Source organism: Callithrix jacchus, chromosome X, assembly GCF_049354715.1.
Source record: "Callithrix jacchus isolate 240 chromosome X, calJac240_pri, whole genome shotgun sequence".
Taxonomy (NCBI): Eukaryota; Metazoa; Chordata; class Mammalia; order Primates; family Cebidae; genus Callithrix; species Callithrix jacchus.
In genome coordinates this window covers 30370375-30392765 of record NC_133524.1, presented here as the reverse complement: position 1 = coordinate 30392765, position 22391 = coordinate 30370375, and the positions used below count along the sequence as shown (strand labels likewise).

Genomic DNA, 22391 nt, shown 5'->3' with positions numbered 1-22391 from the left:
CAACTTCATCAGTGCCAACTGGTTCTCTTCGTTCATCCGGCTAAATCAAATTGATGATGCAGCACATTATATAGTTTATTAAGCAAACAGATTTGCCATTTTGCTAAACTGCTAAGGTGTACCATCATATTGTTAAGCAGAATATAAATATGAAATGCTATGAATCTTTTAATACACCAGGATCCACCCACCAAGGACATTAGTGGATTTAGGCCAATAGGAAGAGAAAATTTGGCACAAGAATAAAGAGAAAAGAGAACTCTTTTGTTCCCACATAGGGCATGGCTGAGTTGTGTAAAATGTTGGAGACAGATGTTATTATCTTTAAAGACAGACTTCCTGTGTTTTTCTCACGTACTCCCCCCACTTTTCGTGAAGAGGTACCAATGCTACATGGCTTCACAAAGATGCTTCCATTTAGGAGTACCCAGTAGCCAAGGAAAGTGATTTTGTGTAACCCTTCTGAGAACCCCTGATGGGAGCTTGGTAAAGTCCATTTAAACTGAGCAGTTCTCATTGGGAAAATTATAAGAGAGAAAAATTTGCCTGAGATACTGTAACTTGGCTAAATTAGTTTTAGACATGAGGGGAACCACAAATGTGCCCATCTTAATCAAGCATTCTGGCTATGAAATAACCTATTATTAATCTTGATTTTAAAAGTCACCCTGTGATTAATTGACTTTAGCTCAATAGACACCACAGAGTGGTTTCGTAGTGTCTGCAAAGCAGACTAGACAAGAGAAAATGAATTAAAGGTCACTGTGATGAGCCAAGACAGCAAAGTAAAAAAGTCAAAGAATTATCACCACTATGCCTAGGAGAATTGTTTTCCCTAAAACATACTGTAATCAGTGTTATACCTCTGGCAGGCATAATAAAGAAGGATGAATTAATACTGCAGAATTGCAGAAGTATCTCACCCACCAAACAACATTAATGTAGATATTTGGATAAGAGATTTACTTGCATTTTTTTCTTCACTTACCTGTTTGTACATTGCTTTTCCTGCTTTGAAGGAAAAAGTAACCAACACTTTCCATTAGCAGTAAATCAGCTACCTTCAAACTTTACTTCCTTCATGAACACAAAATTCCATATTAATAATATCATTCAATATAAAAAGTTAAATTTTTATAATAAAACAATAAAATTAAAAGTAATAAGCAGAAATAAAGACAGCAGAATTGGCCTAATGTGGTGGCTCTCGCCACTAAGCACACTTCTTTTGAGGCAAGACTTGGCAATGGAAGCTCCCCCACATGTGGGATTCACGCATTCACTCATTCTAGTCTTCATTAATTTATTTTGCAATATTTGCTACATATTTATCATGTACATGGGCAGTGTAACACCATTCCTGACCTCATAGAGTTTAAACTCCAGTGGGGAAAAATAAACTATAAATTAAATAAATAAACACTGGTATTAGCAATGTTTGATCTGGGAACACATTCCCTGAAAGCAGGGGTTTTCAAGCTTGACCATGCAACAGAATCACTAGAAGCCTTATTAAAACACAAATTAGTAGGCCTATCCTCCAGTTTCTAAGTCAGTAGGTTTGGGGTAGGGCTTCAGAATTTTTGTCTCTAACAGGTTCCTAGGTAATGCTGAGGCAGTTTGTCCAGGACCACACATGAAGAAATACTACTCTAGGTCAAGGCAACACTTTTCTGATTTTAATTTTCCTTAGTTATATAATGGATGTCATAACTTCCCTGCTACTTCACAGCATTGTTGAGAAGAACCAATTCAAAAGAGAGCTTCAGAAATGCAAGAATTTGCCAAATATGAGAAGATTATATTTGCCAGCAACTGCTGTGTAACTGAGGGAATTGGCTGTCACTACAAAGGTGATAGAATCTCTCAGTTTGACAATGGCTGCTAAGGCTATGAAGTTCAGCCAGTAATCAGAACTTCAGTACTAATCTGTTTTTTTCCTTTTCTATAATTATATGAAAATATTTGAGAAATTGCATAAATAAAAACAATAGAAACCCACAGGATTTTTGTCTTTTTTTAAGTCATAAGATTCAGTCTCATGATTTCAGCTTATGCTGCCAATAGATTTAACACTCATGGGACAGGAGGCTTTGGGTTTTTTCTTTCTGTCTCCTACATCTGTCCATTGCTTTTGCTCAATAAATAATAGGTATGCTACAGATGAGACCACCTGGAAGTAGTATTATGGGATAGAATGGTTACTCTGTGATAGTTGGGGGGCAATGAGAACATTTTTGTTCTGTCCTTGAACATGGATTGAACACCATCATGGTCCCACACTTCATATAATGCATTATTTGGGCCTTCTCCTGTCTTTTGCCTAAACTATACTATATTTAGGGTTGCCAGATAAAATACAAGATATCTAGTTAAATTTGAATTTTAATAGAAAAACTTACTTTTTAGAGTATGTCCCAAATATTGCATGAGACATACACTAAAAAAGTACTTCTTGTTTACCTGAAAGTCAAACGTATCCAAGCAAAGTTATTTTTATTTGCTGAATTTTGCAACCTTAGCTGTGTCCCAATAGTAATGACGTGGTAACTGAGGCTTAGTGACACATATATGCAGAAAAACATTCATCTGTAAACCCAGTCTGAGCATCCTATTGGTGGACCTCAAATCACAGTCATCTAGTGAGCAGTTTAAAAACTTCCAAAAGGACCTACCCCAGATGAATTAAATCAGAATCTCTAGAAATGGAACCAAGTCACTGATATTTTGCAAAGTTCCACAGATATGGACAGTTGAGTTTGAGAATACTGAATTAAAAGGAGAAATACATATCAGTTGTTCTCAATTGTAGCTGTCCATTAAAACAATTTCAGATCTTTAAAAATATCCCAATGCCCATTCTGTGTCCTATATCCATTAAATTAGAATCCCTGGGGGTGGGAACCAGACATCAGTTGGTTGTTAAAACTCCCCAGGTTATTTCAATGTACCTTTGGGAACCATTAGTTTATAGTTAGTCAACTTGGCGTACTTTCATGACACCCATTGAAGTGTCTAAAAGCATTAGAAGTATAGCATATGCATTTACAAATTATTGCATAGAGTGCAATATAAAAGTTTTTTGAGACAGGGTCTCACCCTGTTACCCAGGCTGTAGTGCAGCAGCATGAACATGGCTCACTGTAGCTTCAAACTTGTGGGCTCAAGAAATCCTCCCATCTCAGCCTCCAAATTACCCAGGACCACAGGCACATGCCACTATGTCTGACTAATTTTTGTATTGTTTAGTCGAGACAGGGACTCACTATGGTACTCAGGCTGGTCTTAAACTCTTGGGCTCATCAATTGTCCTGCCTTGATCTCCCACAGTGATGGGATTACATGTATAAGACACCACTCCCAGACTAAAATTTTGATTTTAGTTTGTATTAAATTTAATTTAACTTTTATTTTGGGTTAAGTGGTACATGTGCAGGTTTGTTATACAGGTAAATTGCATGTCACAGGTGTTGGGCGTACAGATTGTTTTGTCACCCAGGTAATAACCATAGTACCTAATAGGTAGTTTTTCCATCCTCACCCTCCTCCCACCCTTCATCTTCAAGTAGGCCCTGGTGTCTCTTGCTCCCTTCCTTTTGTCCATATGTACTCAAAGTTTAGCTCCCACTTATAAGTGAGGACATTAGGTTTTGGTTTTCCATTGCCATGTTAGTTTGCTTAGGATAATAGCCTCCAGGTACATCAATGCTGCTACAGAGGACACTGTCTCATTCTTTTTTAGGCTGCATAGTAATCCATTGCATATATGTAGCACATTTCTTTATCCATTCTACTATTGATGGGTATTTAGTTTGATTAAATGCCTTTGCTATTGTGAATAGTGCCATGATAAACATACATGTGCCTGTGTCTTTACGACAGAACATTTTAGATTCCGTTAAAAATGCCTTGTTACTTTTACATTCTAACTAATTTTTTTTCACTTCTGTCAACAACAGAGTACTGTAAAGAGGGTTGGAAAAGTATAAAATTTAGTAGTATTCCTTGCCATTCATACATGTCAATCCTGAGAAGCTTACCAGTATAAGAACGCTTATTACTGGGGCCGGACACGGTGGCTCACGCCTGTAATCCCAGCACTTTGAAAGGCCGAGGCGGGTGGATCATGAGGTCAAGAGATCGAGACCATCCTGGTCAACATGGTGAAACCCCATCTCTACTAAAAATACAAAAAATTAGCTGGGCATGGTGGCACGTGCCTGTAATCCCAGCTACTCAGGAGGCTGAGGCAGGAGAATTGCCTGAACCCAGGAGGCGGAGGTTGTGGTGAGCCGCAATGGCACCATTGCACTCCAGCCTGGGTAACAAGAGCAAAACTCCGTCTCAAAAAAAAAGAAAAACGCTTATTACTAAAGTAATTCTTTCCTTTCCAGTGACATCCCATTGTACAACTTGAGGGAGACCATTTACATAGACTATAAATGAATGCATATACTATATGTGAATGGTATGCTCCAGAGTTTTGATACTTGATGATCTTGCATCTACTCCACTAACAATTATATTCTTCTAAGGCAAAGACTATGATTTAGGCTTTTTAAAACTCATGGAAGATAGATTAAACAAGTGTTCCTAATAGAAATTCAATAATTATTTAAATAGAAGCATAAACAACTGAATATCCAAAATAAATATATAGCTACTATCAAAATTACTGAGTGATAATAGTTTTACTATTATAAATATATTAAAGATATTCTTAAAATTTCGTGAGACAAATATTTGAGAAGGAATTGGCTGAGGAGGTCTCATTTGCATCTCTCAGGAGACTGGAGTTAAATATCAGGTAGGTTTGTAGTTACTTAAAGACTGGACTGGGTTGATCATCCAAGATGACTCACTCACAGGCCTGAAAGTTGATGCTGACTGTCGGCCGGTACCATTGACTGAAATTTCTACATGGGGCCTCCCCAACATGATGGTCACAGGATAGTTTTTTACATGGTGGTTGGTTTCTCCCAGAATATGCCTCCCAACAGAATCAGGTAGAAGCTAAATGACATTTTCTAATTTAGCCTAGAAGTTACATAACATCACATCAACTTGATTCTATTAAGTGGAGTAATTGTAAGGCTGCTCACACTCTACCTCATAATGAGAGGTGTGTCAAAGAGTTTTGGGGTCATGATTCCAGTTAATTTTAATATTTCACTTACGTCTTCTAATATATTCCTTTAAATTTTTATCCAGAATGAGTAATTAAGTTATTCTTAAGCAAATACATTTTTTAAACCCCAAGTAAGTCTAGAAACCAGGGACCAGCATAAAAAAGAATGACAAAAGAAACCTGACTTACTTGAAACCTAAAGATACTAGACTAGTTCAGTATCTAAACAGTATGCCATGCCTAATTGTGTTTGTTTCTGCCAGTACTTTAGTCATGGTCTGCACCATGAGTAAAACACACAGTGAGAAGTTAGAGAGTTAAAAGTATTATACCACTTTTGAACGGCATTTCTTTTCTGGAATTTGCCAGCCATTCATATGAAGGTTTATCTTCTTTTTCCTAAAGCTACACAATTCAATATTTCATATTATGAAGGCTATTTGCTTATCCTTATTTGGATTCACGATGTGGGTTTTTTTAATAAAGCATGTGGCATTCCTTTAGGATTTCTTCTGTGAATCTCCCTATGCATTTGTCATAAAATAAAGTAAAAAAATAATGCTTAATTATTTGCAAATCTGTCATTAGAATTTTCAGTGTTAGCCAAATGAAGCATATCTACTTCCAAAACACCATCTTAATTCACATGGTTGAATCTTTTATTTTTTATTTTTTTATTTCATGCAGGTTTGTCTACAGAGATGTGAGATGCCAAACAATATTAAACATCAAGCTCCAATACAGCCTTTTTCCTTATCCACAAGGGAAAGACCTTTAATTTACCCTAGGATTGTTAGACCAATTGTCCCCCAAATACCAACAGACACATATGCACATGGCTGTAGAGAAACTATTCATTTCCTCTGTACTGGGGAACCTCTCATGGGATAATTCAAGTCCATCTATCACATCACGAAGGAAGAGTTTTGAGGCCAAACTATGAGGTGAGAGAAGGAAGGGAAGTCAGTCAGTATCCACTGTGACTAGTCTTCACCAGCAGGGTTTGCTTCAGCTGGCCTGGAACTGTCAACCAAAACTGCAATTACTGACCTTGCTAGAGGCTGTGGCTCCCTGGAGGCAGCAGGGGAGAGAGGGAATGATGGATGCTCATGGTGTTTTCTACAAACAGGAGGAATAATTATGAAGTATTCATGCTGTTTCAGACTATAGTGCCAGGTCCCAAGAGGATCATAAGATTAAAATCATAAGATTTTGGAATGAAAATAGGTTCAGTGAGAGTTCACTTCAAGTTCTCATTAAAATTTTTATAAGAGAGAAGGAAAACATATGCCTTTATCACAGAGCAATTATAACTTATAAGCCAGTGAGAATGCTGGTGACAAGTGGTATTGAAAAAACTCCCCAAGTAATAATTTATTTCATGGAACTATTTTTCCCTTGAAAACTATGAACATAGTTTCACTGTAAAAAGTTTCCTTTGTGCCAGTTTTATATTTTAGACATTATAAAATCCTTGTGATGGAATTTCATAGAAATTTTCATTTTTATAGAAAAATCACCTTTTAAACAGAAATATCTCCCCATATAACAATATTCTATGCTTTCAACAGCTTTGTTATATATAATAAAATTCATCCATTTTACATGTTCAGTTTAATGAGTTTTAGTAAATTTATATATTTGCACAACTATCACAACAACCCAGTTTTAAAACACTTCCACCACCCCAAAGTTTCTTCATGCCAATTTGTAGCTAATCTCTGATTCTACTCCTAGTCCCAGGAACCCCTATTGATTTGGTCTCTGTCTCTACAATTTTATTCTTTCTACAAGTTTCATATAATTGAAATATTAAAATATCTACACTTTTGTGTCTAAATTATTTCACCCAGTATAATGCCTATAAGATCAATCCATGTCTTTGCATATATCAGTAGTCTATTTTTTTGGGGGGAGAATAGCATTAAATTGTATGCATATAAACATTGTTTTATTTACTAGTTGATGAACATTTGGAGGAGTTTACAGTTTGGGGCTACTCTGAGTACTGCTAGTCTAAACATTAAATTACAAGCGTTTGTATAAACATACGTCTCTTGAGTAGATATCTAGGTATGGAGTTGCTAGGTTTCATGCAGCAAACACACATATATACATAGTACATTTATATATAGCTATATGTGCATATACTATATATAGTTACATGTGCATATACTATATATAGTTACATATAGAGTATATTTGTATATTTAATCTAAAAAATATATTGCAAAAGTGTTTTCCAAAGTGGCTGTATCAATTTAGATTCTCACCAGCAATCTGTAACTATTTTAGTTTCTCTACCTCATTGCCAATATTTAGTATTGTCAATCTTTTGGATTTTAGCCATTCTAGTGGGTGCAATCTGGTATTTCCATGTGGTTTTACTTTGCATTTCCCTAATGATTAATGGTGTTGAATACCTTTTTATGTGCTTGTTGGCCATTTGTATATCTTCTTGCGAGAAGGGTTTATTCAAAGATTTTGCTATTTTTTAAATGTGGTGTTCTTATTATTATCAAGCTTTATGCATTTTCTATGTTCTAGATAAAAGCATTCATCTGATTTATATTTTGAAAATACTTTTCCCAAGTCTGTGGCTTGGTTTTACATTGGTTCAATAATATCCCTTGAAGAAAAAAAAGTGTTTGATTTTGATAAAGTTTAACATTAATATTTTTATATTGTTCATGCTTTTTGTGTCATATTTAAGAAATATTGGTCTACTCCAAGGCCACAGAGATTATCTCTTATGTTTTCTTTTGCATGTTTTGTAGTTTTAACTTTTCTCTTTAGTGTTTTGTGAAGGCTTTCTTCTGTGTCACAGGCAGGGCTGACATTTCTAGTTGGTAGGCAAGCAGTTATTTATGTCTGGCAACTGTTTTGATGGGTCAATGACCAGGCTGTTAACTATTTTGAATATAATTTCCAATTGTCTGTAATAATATTAACAGACAAGTTGCATAGTGGTATTAGTACACATACAAGTAGGAGTAGTTCAAATGTCTGTATTTCTTACTCCTCGGTTTTAAAAAAAGAGCTGAAGTATGGCAAATCTCAGCAATCAGGCTTGTCATATGGGTGGTTGCTTACAAGAAGCTGGAGTAAGTAGAAATGGGACCTGATGTTTGTTTGACATTGTGGGATACAATAGTTGCAGGAAGAATTTGCCCAACCACAGGTTAAATGTTACAAATCAATATGATGGGTCAGTACAATGCCACCCAGCAAATGTGAATGTCTCCAGTGATAGTTGAGCAAAGACCAAAGATGCAATAGACTCTAGGTGGGGAGACATAAACTAATCTCAGGGGAGCTGATTTTGCTACTTAAAAATTCATACAGGCAAATATTACAAGATAGTATGGCTTGAAGCACTGGGTATAGAGATCTAGGCAGGGTTCTAGTCCCTAGATAAATGACTTAGGAAAAAGACAGAGTATATAGAAGACAGTTGTTTTACTGAATAGTTTTCTAGAAACAGGAAATAGGTAGCCTCAGTTAAAACTATTAGTGCATATGGTGGGACTAAAACTTGGAAATAATTTAGGTTCCCAGTTGTTAATCCTTAAAACATTACAGCCAAGGAGAGACAAATACTCATGATCCCACTTATATGTGGAATCTAAAAAAGTTGGAGTCTTAGAAGCAGAGAGTAGAATGGTAGCTACCAGGGGTGTTGGGGGCAATATGTTGGTCAAAGGATATAACATTTTACTTAGATATGAGAAATAAGTTCAAAAGACATACTATACAACATGATGACTAGTTACTAGCAATGTATTAGATTCTTTAGAATTATTGAGAGTAGATTTTGTGTGTTTTCACCATAAAAGTGATAAGTAGTTGAGGTATTGCTTATATTAATTATCTAGATTTAGTTATTTCACAATGTATACATATTTCAAAACATGCTGTACATAATTATATACAGTATTTTTGTCAATTAAAAATAATTTTTAGAATGTTATAGTTCACCTCAACAGCCTCTTATTTAGAAATCCTCTTACCTGACTATGTAGGGCCCCTCATTGTCTCCTTTATAAGCTATTATGATACTCTTCTAATCTGCTCCCTTGTTTACAATCCCTTACTTCTCTAATTTATTCCACACACCACTCCTAGAATGACTATCTTCCAGTGTGATTTCTACCAAATCCCTCTGTGATATGAACTATTTAATGGTCTACCATTGCCTGTCAAGCTAGGTACAAGTTCCTTATCCTGGTACGGAAAGCTCTAAAACATGAGTAAATCCACATTCCTAAGTCATCCTCAGTTACTCCTCACCACAGAGCCTACATTTCTGCCATAATGAAATGCTCAATGTTCATAAAAATTCAATTTCTTAAACTATGCACATTCTCTCCATCAGAAATCATTCCACAATGTCAGCTTACCACAATTCTCCCAGCCTTCAAGAATAATAGCAAATGCTACCTCTTCAATGAAATACTTTCTCATTGCCCCAATTTGATGTCTTATCTTCCTCCTTTGAATCTTTATGTTGTCTAGATGGTGTTTGGCAAACTATGGACCACAAGCCAAATCTATCCCATCATGTTTTATATAAACACAGCTATAAGCATTTATTTACTCAATATTTGTGACTGCTTTCAAGCTATAAAGCATGAATGTGAGTAGTTGTGACACAAACCACATGACCCATAAAACTGAAAACATTTAGTAGCTAGCCTTTTACATTAAAAAGTTTTCTGAGGCTGGAATGGTAGTTCACACATGTAATTTCAGCACTTTAGAAGCCTGAGGTAGGAGGATCACTTGATCCCAGGAGTTCAAGACCAGTCTGCACAACACAGTGAGACTCTGTCTCAGAAAAAAAAAAAAGTTGTCTCATCTCTGATCTAGACCATACTGACCAGAAAAAGGCTAATTATTATATTGGCATGTCCTAATAAAGAGAAACTATTTATTAGGTTGGTACAAAAGTAATTGTGGTTTTGCCATTTAAAAGTTTTATACAAGTCTACATCCATAACACCCTGAATGCGCCTGATCTTGTCTGATATCAGAAACTAAGCAGGGTCGGGCCTGGTTAGTACTTGGATGGGAGACCGCCTGGGAATACTGAGTGGTGTCAGCTTATGAAATAAAATTTTAAAATATAGAAAAAAATAAAAGTTTTATGCAATTACTTTTATGGATTTTATAATATTATTTCATCCTAATCTAATCACCAACCATTGTTTACTTCAATGTGATTTGACTTGGTCCAAGGACCCATTTGAACAATGTGTGTGCAACTTCACTGCCCAACGAGTACAACTCTCTTTGTATATATTCTTGTATCCATCTGGCAGTAGTCCATATTTCCCGATGTTGAGCTAATTATTCAAACGTGTTAACTAACTTACTATAACAAAATATTCATGGTACATGACAGGATTTTTCAGAATAGAGGCAAATTCAACAAAAGCAAAAATTGAAAATTGGGTCCTAATTAAAGAGCGTCTGCACAGCCGAAGAAACTATCAGCAGAGTAAATAGACAATCCATAGAATGGCAGAAAATAATTGCGAACTATGCTTCTGACAAAGGTCTAATATCTGGAATCTATAAGGAACTTAAGATTCCTAATCAAATCAACAAACAAAAACCACACAGGGCATGAACAGACACGTTTCAAATGATGTACAAGGCCCAGCACAGTGGCTCATGCCTGTAATCTTAGTACTTTGGGAGGCCAAGGTGGGCAGATCACTTTTGAGGTCAAGCGTTCAAGGTCAAAGGATGTACAAGAAGACAACAAACATATGAAAAAAATATTCAACATCACTAATGTCAGGTCAGTGCAAATCAAAACCAGAATAAGATTTTATCTCACGCAAGTCAGAACAGCTATTAAAAAGTCAAAAAATAACAGATGCTGGTGAGACTGCAGAGAAAAGAGAATGCTTATACACTATTGGAAGGAATGTAAAGTAGTTCAGCCCTTGTGGAAAACAGTTTGTAATTTTCTCAAAGAATGTAAAATAGAGCTACTATTCAACCCAGTAATCCCATTGCTAATTATATATCCAAAAGAAAACAAATAATTCTACCAAAAAGATGCATGCGTTTGTATTTTCTTCACCCATGCTAATCACAATAGCAAGACATGGAATCAACCTAGGTGTCCATCAATGATAGATAAAATAAAGAAAGTGTAGTACACCATGGAGTACAATTCAGGCACAAAAAAGAACAAAATCATAGCATATGTAGCAACACGGATGCAGCTGGAGGCCATTATCCTAAGTGAATTAATGCAGGAACAGAAAACCAAAGACTGCATGTTCTCACTTGTAAGTGGGAGCTAAACTTTGAGCACACATGAACATAAACATAATAACAATAGGCACTAAAGACTACTTAGGGCAGGGAGGAAAGGTCAAAAAACAACCTACTGGAGATTATGCTCACTACCTCGGTACAGTATACCCATGCGACAAACCTGTGTATGTACTCCTGCATCTAAAATAAATTGAAAGAAAAGAAGTTAAAGGAAATACATGCTTTGGAGAAGAAGAGGAAGAAGAAGAAGAAGAAGAAGAAGAAGAAGAAGAAGAAGAAGAAGAAGAAGAAGAAGAAGAAGAAGAAGAAGAAGCAGCAGCAGCAGCAGCAGCAGCAGCGGAGGAGGAGGAAAGGAAGAAGGAAGAAGGAAGAAGGAAGAAGGAAGGAAGAAGGAAGAAGGAAGGAGGAGAAGAAGAAGAAGAAAGAAGAAAGAAAGAAGAAGAGGAAGAAGAAGAGGAGGAGGAGGAAGAAGAAGAGGAAGAGGAAGAAGAATAGAGGCAAATAAAAGCTGGTGTAAGTTATTTTATTTTATCTATTTGTATCTTATCACATCTTATTTTATTTTATTTTGTTTTGAGACAGGGTATCACTCTTTTGCCCAGGATGGAGTACAGTGGTGCAATCACGGCTCACTGCAAACTGTATCTCCTGGGCTCAAGTGATCTTTCTTCCTCAGCCTCCTGAGTAGCTGGGACCACAGGTGCATGTCAACATGCCTGGCTAAATTTTTTATCTTTTGTAGAAACAAGGTCCCACTACGTCGCCCAGGCTAGTCCTGAACTTCTAGGCTCATGCCATCCTCTCACCTGGGCCTCCCAAAGTGTTGGGATTACAGGAGTAAGCCACTGTATAAGCTCGGATTTTATTTTAATAAAGTGGCTTGTGCTCAATATTCTTCCATAAAATAATTTTAAAATGTAATTTCAAGTGTTATTAGAAAAAATACCTAATCCTATGTAAATAGTGATATAAATATGCATGTAAACATCATTTCACTCCCTTTGCTAACCAAAATAGATTTATAAAAGGTCAATAAAAAGTGGGTGTTATTAAAGCCTTGGAAGCATTGTCTGTAACTGATCAGCCCCTTTTCAATCTGGCGATCATGAGAGTCATGGTTTTGACTATTTTTTGTTATATTTTCTGCACCTAGCACAGATTACAGCATTTAGTAGATGTTCAACAAAGGTTTTAAATGAATAAAATGAATGATTCACTGTTTTTTTTTTGTTTTTTTGTATTCTGTGACCAGCAAATTCCTATTAGAACACTTACAAGTAAACAAATTTCCTTTTGACCAAAGTCTTAGCCCATACCCAATCTTATGTCACCCAAATGAAAGGCATCAATGTAAGTTTTATAGCAGTTAGCCATGACCACTAGCCTACCACCTGACCCATCTCTCTGTACTCCTACCCCAGAAAACCTACCCTGGCTTAGACAATGATTATAATTCAAATACCCTTTACCTCTTTCATTTCTTAAAGCTAAGATTTCCAAAAAGCAAGATGTCACGCCACTTCAAAAATGTGCAAAAAATATTATAATGAAATTCAACTTAGAGTTGAAGATGTTGTAAGACATTCACTTCCAGGCTTATTAGGAAACCTTTTTTTCTCTTTTTTGGTAGACATGGGCTTCTAAACAGAAAATTTCATTGTCAGCTTTTTGCTAATTTTCTAAAAGGGAATATATATTTCAGTTGTTTCTTTTCTATGATCCTCAAAGTAAGCAAACCCCAATTTTCACACTGTTTCACTGCGTTTGAAAGGAATAAAGACATTTTCTTTTATGTCTAATGTATAATTTTGGAAAGGCTCATTATCATCCAGTGAGTGTTATCAGTGCTTTGTTCTAGACAGACCTTAATGAATAATGTGAATAAATAAGGAAGGAAAGAGTGATGACTGAGGATTTTCTTCTTTATTACACTAATAATTTTAACATTTTTATTAAATTCAAATAAATAAAATTACTTTTAAATAGAAAATTAAATAAACCCCATGGCAATGAAATAGAACTGTAGGTTTTTTAATTAAAAAGACAAATGCCATGCAATATAAAAATGTAAGGGCCTCAAGTGTGAACTCACATTATGTATTTGTGATAACACTTTGGAAAACAACTTAATTAAATTAATACTTTGGAGGGGGTTTTTATTAATCCTTATCCAGTTTCCTTGGGTAGGGGAAATTTAAAATATCCTCCCTAAATACCATAGAACTTTTACATTTATTTTTGTAAAAACTTTCAAGGTAAAAGTTCCTTTGCTTCAACACTTACATATAATTAACAATTAATGCTCTACTTTTCCTTTTATAAAGTCATTGGAGTGTATATTATAATCTCACTGAGTTGGAAAAAATCATCTTCTTTTAAGATTTCAAGTACTACTTAAAGTTTAAGGAGACACTTTCAGTTATTGAAGAGATAACTGTTGGAACTCTGTTTTCGTTAAAACAAAAACTAAAGAAATGTATTGAAAAGAAAAAGTCTCCTGTCGCTATAGGATATTTTTTTCCCGCTTACTTTCTTTTTTAAAAAATTTATTTTATTTTAAGTTCCAGGATACGTGTGCAGGACGTGCATGTTTATTACATAGGTAAACGTGTGCTGTGCTGGCTTCCTTCATCTATCAACCCATTACCTAGGTATTAAGCCCTGCATGCATTAGCTATTTATCCTGATGCTCTCCTTCCCCCTGAGATTTTATTTTAATTGATTTCAGGAAAAAAAAGGATCTGTGAATAATTTTTGTAGTTATATATTTCCAGCCAATGTCATCTATAACGATGCTGTATGCTTTTCAGTGAACGTAAGTGCATTTCCTGTGCACTCACCAGACTTCAGATGTTGGGATCTGCCCCGCCTTCCTGCTTTCTACTTCCACACCAAAAAGATGGAACTATCAGATGCTGGTTTTGGCCTCTACAGTGCATGAGAAATTGTTCCTTCTCCAAAGGGCAGACATAAAAAAATGGGAGGCAGGCGAGCTTCATATATCCTCACCTCTTTGGTGATGGCATCTCTCATTGGTGGTGTGGCCATGTTTATTATATTATTTTATTCCCCATATAGCTTTCTTGATTTTTGAACAATTTTTCTACTTCGTTCTCCCATCTTTACTTGCCCTTCAGAATTTTTTCCTGCCGATTCCTGGCTACCTCCCTGGTTTCTCTCCAACTCTGGTTCTTTTGCTGATAACAATTTGTGCTTAGATTGTTGCTTGTCTGCTTAATTTTGAACTCCTATTTTGCTATGATATGTGGTGAACACATGGCCCTAATTTAAAAATTCTCACCTTATTCCCAACCAACCTATCCATTTGCTGGTCAGTTTGGAGATTCCACCAGGGATTAGCCAATTCTGATGCCTGTCCCCTTTTCTCTGTCTTCCCCCAAATTGCCAGCTCCAAGTCTAATACAGCTACCTTCCAATTGAGGTACATACACTAAGATATGAGGACTTTTCAAGGAGTACAGAGACATGAACATATTTAAGGAAATCTATTTCCAGATCTTTAGCTTTCAGACACATCTAAAATTGATCTGATAATATGCCTCTTCTCTTATCTAACCACAGTTTTCTTACTTTGAAGAAAAAAGACATACCTCACTATGGCAAATCTTATCAAAGCATATTGCTCCAGGGAGTAAAACCCTCTAGGGCATCAAACAAAAGGACCATTAAATAATGCACTGAACATTTGGGTAGTTCATTGAAGGTATCTTAAAGAAAATATTGAAAGATACAATTCTTTATTTTGTCAAAGGAAAAAAATTCAGGGCAAACCTCTGTCTTAATGTTAATCTTTTCCCACAAACCAAATGAGTTAAATATCCAATTCAAAGTTTCAACAAAAATGTATTTAGAACAGATATATAATGCAGAGGAATGTATATTCTTTGCAACTGTTTAAATGTATGATGAAATGTTTTATATTTAAATTATGGGAGACAGTGCATGTTTTTTCAAAATTCCTTTAAAGTTATCTGAGAAAAGCAATTTGAAGAGAATTAGAACTTCTCAGTCATAATTGCAGAATAGAATCACTTGGGTTGCTTTAAAAATGTACAGATGTCCAAACAACAGTGAAGAATCCTTGAAGGTAGGACTTAGATATAATAAAAAAAATTTTCTAAAAGCTCCGCCAGATGATGCCAATGTGCAGCCAGGGGTGAGAGTTGTTGGATTGTGATCTGCTACTGGGGATGATCTTACAACAATCTTTATTTCTCCCTTTGTAATGCTGCAATTATAGTAATTGGTAATGTTGTTTCTTATAACTGTTTACTAATGTTGAAAGTAAACTACAAACATAATAATTAAAAAACCCAATTATTTATGTGTCTTGGAATTTTTTTCCTTCTTAATTACTTCCTAGAGTATGATCATATAGTCATAAATACATTTAAATCAAACGTATCTTTTACTTCACATATTGTATGTGAAGTAAAAGTAGCTTTTCCTTCATTTCTTTAAAGTAATAGTGATAAATACAATATTGAGTAAGAATGGGATATTCTTACAGCATTTAGATTGCACTCAGCTTCTCATTATATGAGAAAGAAACAAAATCTGTACTTTGGGAGGCCAAAGAGGGTGAATAACTTGAGGTCAGGAGTTCCAGACCAGCTCTGGACAACATGGTAAAACCCCATCTCTACCAAAATGCAAAAATTAGCCAGGCGTGGTGGCAGGTGCCTGTAATCCCAGCTACTCAAGAGGCTGAGGCAGAAGATTCACTTGAATCCAGGAAGCGGAGGTTGCAGTGAGCCGAGATAGCGCCACTGTACTGCAGCCTTGGCCAAAGAGCGAGACTCCATCTCAAAAACAAACCAACCAACCAAACCAAACAAACAAAAACAAACAAAGAAAATCCCCACAAAATATATAGTCACTTTCAGAGGAACACTCTCCGTGGTTTTATAAGGATGAATTTCTAGACCCATTTTGGGGAGTGGTAAGGTAGTTATTTATTCATAATTGCTCCTTCCACGTAATTTAATGGTACTTTTTGATTACCTACCATGGCTTTGTCCTAAGTTGCTGCTGGCAATGTAAACGTTAATCCTGTCATTCAAAGGTATTTATTGAACACATATTCTTGTCCAGGCACTGTTATAGGCACTTGTGGTATGGCCGAGAATGAAACATACAAAAATCCATGCTCTCATTGAGGTAAAAAACCTGTCTCTACCCTAAAGCATCTAAAAAACAAAAATTAACACAGATACACCATCCACAAGGAAAAACATCATTTTCTGTATTGTAAGGTATAATTTCTGGAACAGATAAGTCACAAAATCCCCTCCCTAAATTGTCTCATAAAAAATTAAAGAGAAATATATTCCCTGGCAATGACTTCAAGGGGACTGACATCTCAAGAGACATTATCCCAGTGACCTGCTGCAATATATTACATGCACATCTAATAGATGACCTCACTGGAATGGTCATATTTTCTACACCAATAATTTTCTGCCTAGACCTGAATGAGAGTCAATTGTAGAAAATTAATCTAAAACATACGAAGAAAGAATCAGATGAGTTAGGCACCTTCTTAAGTAAAGTAAATTGTATGCATTATTGCATACAATTTAGTAGTTAGAAAAGTATATATAATTCTGCTTTATTTAAAATAGCTTTACCCACTTCAGAAATGATAGACTATAGAAACTTGATGAAATTATTTTATCTTTATTTCAGAACTCCCACGTTATATTCACTTATTTGAATACTCTTATTTTGACTAACTGAATAACTTTTCCATTACAAGTATTTCTTTTCCTTTAAAAAAAAACATGAATCCAAATTCTGATATGCACAAAAAGTCTTAGAACAATGCTGCATTAACACCTGTACTCCTTTCTTACTAATATAAACTATAGGACTACTGGGAAAATCATATTTAAGTTTATTTTTCTATTTTTAAAATTAATTTTCTATTACGTTGAAGCACCAAATACTGTTTTGTTCTAAGGAATGACAAACAAAAATGATAACTGTTTTTAATGTGGGCCACTGTTTCACAAATAACTTTTTAATATTTATGTGTTTCAGGTTGTCTAATGGAACAAAACATATAAAGCTACATAGAAAAAAAAATATATATGCATATACATGTATGTGTACATATATACATACTAAGAAAGACAGAGAGAACAAATTCAAATGACTCCTTGGAGATTAATTCATAAAAACAATTCAATTCTGTATCCCAGGTTACTATAAAATTACCAGTTAAAATGCTTTTTAAAAATTTACTATATGCTTGGTGTAATGGCTCACACCTGTTATCCCAGCGCTTTGGGAGGCCAAGTTGGGTGGATCACTTGACGTCAGAAGTTCAAGACCAGCCTGTCCAACCCCATCTCTATTAAAAATGCAAAAAATTAGCTGGGCATGGTGGCAGGTGCCTGTAGTCCTAGCTACTTGGGAGGCTGTGTCAGAAGAATCCCTTGAACCCAGGAGGCGGAGATTGCAGTGAGCCAAGATCGTACCACTGCACCCCAGCCTGGGTGACAGAGTGAGACTCCTTCTCAAAAAAAAAAAAAAAAAGGAAAAGAAAAAGAAAAGAAAATTACTACATATTCTTTTTTTTCCTATTAGGTATAGACAGAGTCAACCATTTTCCGTCTTGTATCTAAATAAACTTCCCCATCTTTTTTGAATGTGGTTCCTTTGAATTTGACTATTTGTGATCAATTATTAGTGTCATCACGGCTTCTTAAGATAAATGCCAACCCTCCCACTAGCTAACTTGCTATCATATACAAATATTGGCACCTTAGTTAAGCTAAGTCATATATTGTAAGTGGTAAATAAGTATTCTGCAATTATTTTCCAAGTTTATTTGACAAAATTTAGGATCTATTTTATGAGCATTCTTCACAGATTCTATTTGAGGCACTGACAAGCATGAATGTATTTAAAGTAGTTTTGAATATGAAAATGCCACTTCATTTTAACAACTTTCATTTGAATTAAATATTAATAGGAATTGTTGCATCAGATAAAATATAAAATATATTAATTTTTATTTTTTAAAAGGTTGAATGATTGGATATGATTTAGCTCTTTGAGGGCTTAAAATGGTAGACACACCTATTACTACTGCTTGCTAGTTAGAAGCTATCTCTATATTAAATATATGAATATTATATTCATATATATTATATTCATTCATATATTCATAAATATCTGTTATATTCATATATTTCATATATATGGATCAGTGCCTAGCAAACTATGGCTTGTGGACAAAATCTAGCTCTTTGTTTGGTTTTGTAAAGAACATTTTATTGGAACACCGCCGCACTAATTTGATTATATACTGGCTATGACTGCTTTCATGCTACAACAGCAGAGATATGTAGTTTTGATACAGGCCATGTGGCCTGTAAATTCCTAAAATATTAACTCTCCAGATGTTTACAGATAGCTGTAAATGTATGTGTATGTACACATGTGTGTATCCACTCCTGGAATCTTTTTAAGACTTATCATACTTTTAAAAACATGTTAGACACTGAAGCCATCTCAGAATGTATTCAATTTTAAATTATAATTTTTTTATCTCTAACATTAGCTAAATGGCCCTACTTGATAATTGAGCTTTCTATTATGCTAAAATTGACTTATATTTGTCAAGCCTTAATTACAAAGCAAAACATTTGAAATTTTCCTTTCCAGTTTGACATTTTCTATCCAGCTTGCATTTCCCAAGTCATTAAGATTATAATAGTAAAACTGCTGATATTATCAAGAAAGCTGAATTAGGAATGCTAAAAATAATATTGGCTGTCAAGAGAATTTCCTCAACATAGCTTTCCTCCCCTGACTGGTTTTTTTTTTTTTTTTGGTCCATTTTTAAATTATTTCCTTCCTCTTTTTAATTTTAGTAAAATATTTTCTCATTTTCAGTAGATAGAATACTGGAACACAGCTGGTGTTTTGTAAAATAAGATGATTTTATTCTTCCTATGTTCTCTCTCTCTGAGTGGGTGTGTGTGTGTGTGTGTGTACGCATGTGTATGCATAAGTTACTCTTGTTTAAAACAAGCATTCTTTATTGGTCTTCACCAATTGGTTTCTTCACTGTTAGAGGAGATTCCTGGAAGAATAAAGATGCAATTAACACATGGTGCCCAATACAGATTTCGAAGACTTTTTTTATTATTGAGATATACTGTCACAAGAGCTGTGGGAGTTTACAAAATGACTACCAGGTGGGCATGATTAAAAGAATCCGGTTAATATTATTCCTTTTAGTTACACATCTAGAACAGTATATCCACACCTCATAGTAAGAGTGGTAAATTACTATTGTAACTTCTGTTATTATTGCTTATGCTCTCTCTCCCTTCCTCTCTACTCTCTCAGTCTCTCAGATAGACAGATAAACACATTTACAAACTCATACTTACATATAACTACTACCACATTATAAGTAAACTGCTAATACCCTACTTAAACTCAGAAAATGAGTTAAGAATATTTTCCTAGGAATCTGTTTGGCTTCAAACCTTGACCATTTTCCAACACCCTCACCCTGCAGCCACTAATCTTGGGTAAGTTTTAAACCTATCTCTATCTTGGTTTCCTTATGTATAAATAGGAAGAATAGTACCTGTCATTGGATCATTGTAAATATTAAATATGATAATATCTGTTGTCATGGACTGAATATGTTCCCTCAAAATTAAGATATTGAAGCATTAACCCCCAATGTGATGGTATTTGGAGATAGGGCCTTTCGGAGATCATTAGAATTAGATGAGGTCATAAGGGCAAGACTTCATGGTGGGATAAGTCCCATTATAAGAAGAGTTACCAGAGAGCTCCTTCTCTGCCATGTGAGAACAAAGAGAGGAGGAGGTTATCTACAAGCCAGGAAGCCAGCCCTCCTCAAGAACCAAATCTATGAGCACCTTGACCTTGGACTTTCCAACTTCCAGAATTGTGAAAAATAAATCCCTATTGCTTATATTACCCAGTCTATAGTATTGTTCTGAAGCAGCTCTAGCTAGGACATTTGTAAACGACAAGTTCCATACTACTATATAGGGCTACTGGATAAAATGTTACCTATTCCCATTTCCCTCTGAGAACTGAAATACCTGAAACATCTTTTAAAAGTCTTTGTATTTTTCAACCACCCATTGCATATTTTCTTTCTTTTCTGCATTTACTTTCATGACTCTGATTCTGTATTGTGTATGTCAGAGTCCTAGTAAACATTAGTATACATGTATGTTTAAAATTATTTTGAATCCAATCCTTCACATTTTTTACTATTTCAATCAACAGATGAGTGTTGATGGGTGATAAAATTGAGTCTCTACTATACGCAATCTCTGTAATATGGACATAGAATTGAGAAATATTATGTTTTCCTAGGAAGAAGGTCTAAAACATTTTGGTATTTGGGAATAATTTTGCCTTCAGATTATTTTTTAGATTTCAGCAGGGAGACTGAGGGCACATTTAAATAGCAGACAATCTCATGGCACTAAGTCAACCAGTCCAGGCTTTCTCTTCCTTTTCCAACTCAAATTTCATTCCTGACACAAAATAAGAATCTTTCTAAATCAAGTGTTTAGGTAAAATCTCAGTGGTTCCCCATGACCAAGAGGATAAACTTTCAGTCTCTCCTATGGTCTAATATCATTCCAACTCTCCAGAAGTAACTTCTGGGAATCTTGGCTTCAACCAACCTGGCCCCTTACTGAACTTTAAAATGCATTTGAAGTTATACCTCAGCATGCTTGCTCATGCAATTCATTCTACCCAGGACATTTCCTGTCCTTTCCACTTATAAACTCCATGTCCATGAAAGTCCTATCAATGCAATGACATCCACCCTAACTGTTCAAGTATATGCTAGGTATTCTCTTTTGTTAATGAATGAATTTTTTATTTATGCCACTAATCTCTGCTCTTAGTATTCGTTCATTTATTCTTCAAATAATGACAAATGAGTCTGTGAACAATTCTGTTTCAGGGTGATACTTCCTATAACCTGAATTGTGTTACTGGAGCTCAAAGGAAGAGATTCTTTGAATAAAATTATTCTAGGTTTGGACACTGTAAGTGAAAATATGGTATAAGGACTCTTTCTAAAATAAACTTTGTAAGACAAGATATCTGCCTTATATTGAATCCTGCAGTAAAGCAAATAATACTAAAGAAAGCTCTGTGACATGCAAACAGTATTCAGTCTTTAATATCAGTGCTTTTTACAAAAAATTATCCTAGACGCATAATTACAAAGACACCTTATTGTGAAAAAGTGCTTCTAGGACAATTATAATACATATATCAATTGTAAACTTCATGGATAAACACAGAAATTAATGTCCCTCTTTAGAGGAAAAAAAATATTTTGCTTTTTCTTTGGAATGCAATGAATGAAATACCTTTTTTGAAAAACAATATGAGGTGCATATAATTACCTCAATGTGAAAGTGTGAAAGGTAGCTTTGCAATAAAAACTAATCAAGTGGAAATTCTGTTTCCAAAGGCAAGATAAAGCATGTATTTTAGGGGGAACAAAGGGGTTTCCACACACACTGGCATAATAAAAATGCATGTATACTAATGGGCACTCTAAGAGGTACAATTTGACATAATAGCAAATATGCACAAGGACAGATGGGTCATGTTTTTTAAGATAAATTATTTTTATAAATGTGCTTAGTTGATTTTAACAACTTACACTGAGAGTCCACAGTAAGAACAATAAAAAGATAAATATTTATTCAAAGTAAGATCATACAGAATCCAATTGTTTTTAAACTATATATAATTAAAAATGCAGTGGTATACTAATGAATATTTAATAACTCTTTTTTTTTTCTGAAAGGGAGGTCGGTCAATGATTTGTATCATTTACCAGTCTTTTGTGAGCCGGTACAAGTTGGCTTCAGCACACCATGGTATAAATGTTCTAAGGTCATTCTAAACT

At 35.0% G+C, this 22391-nt stretch overlaps 1 protein-coding gene and 1 pseudogene across 3 annotated transcripts in view; one reads left to right on the top strand and one right to left on the bottom strand.

Moving 5' to 3' along the window:
- Positions 1–22391, bottom strand: part of IL1RAPL1 (interleukin 1 receptor accessory protein like 1) — a 1361951-nt gene that overhangs the window by 482649 nt on the left and 856911 nt on the right. The window lies entirely within an intron of this gene.
- Positions 10114–10232, top strand: LOC118150759 (5S ribosomal RNA; annotated as a pseudogene).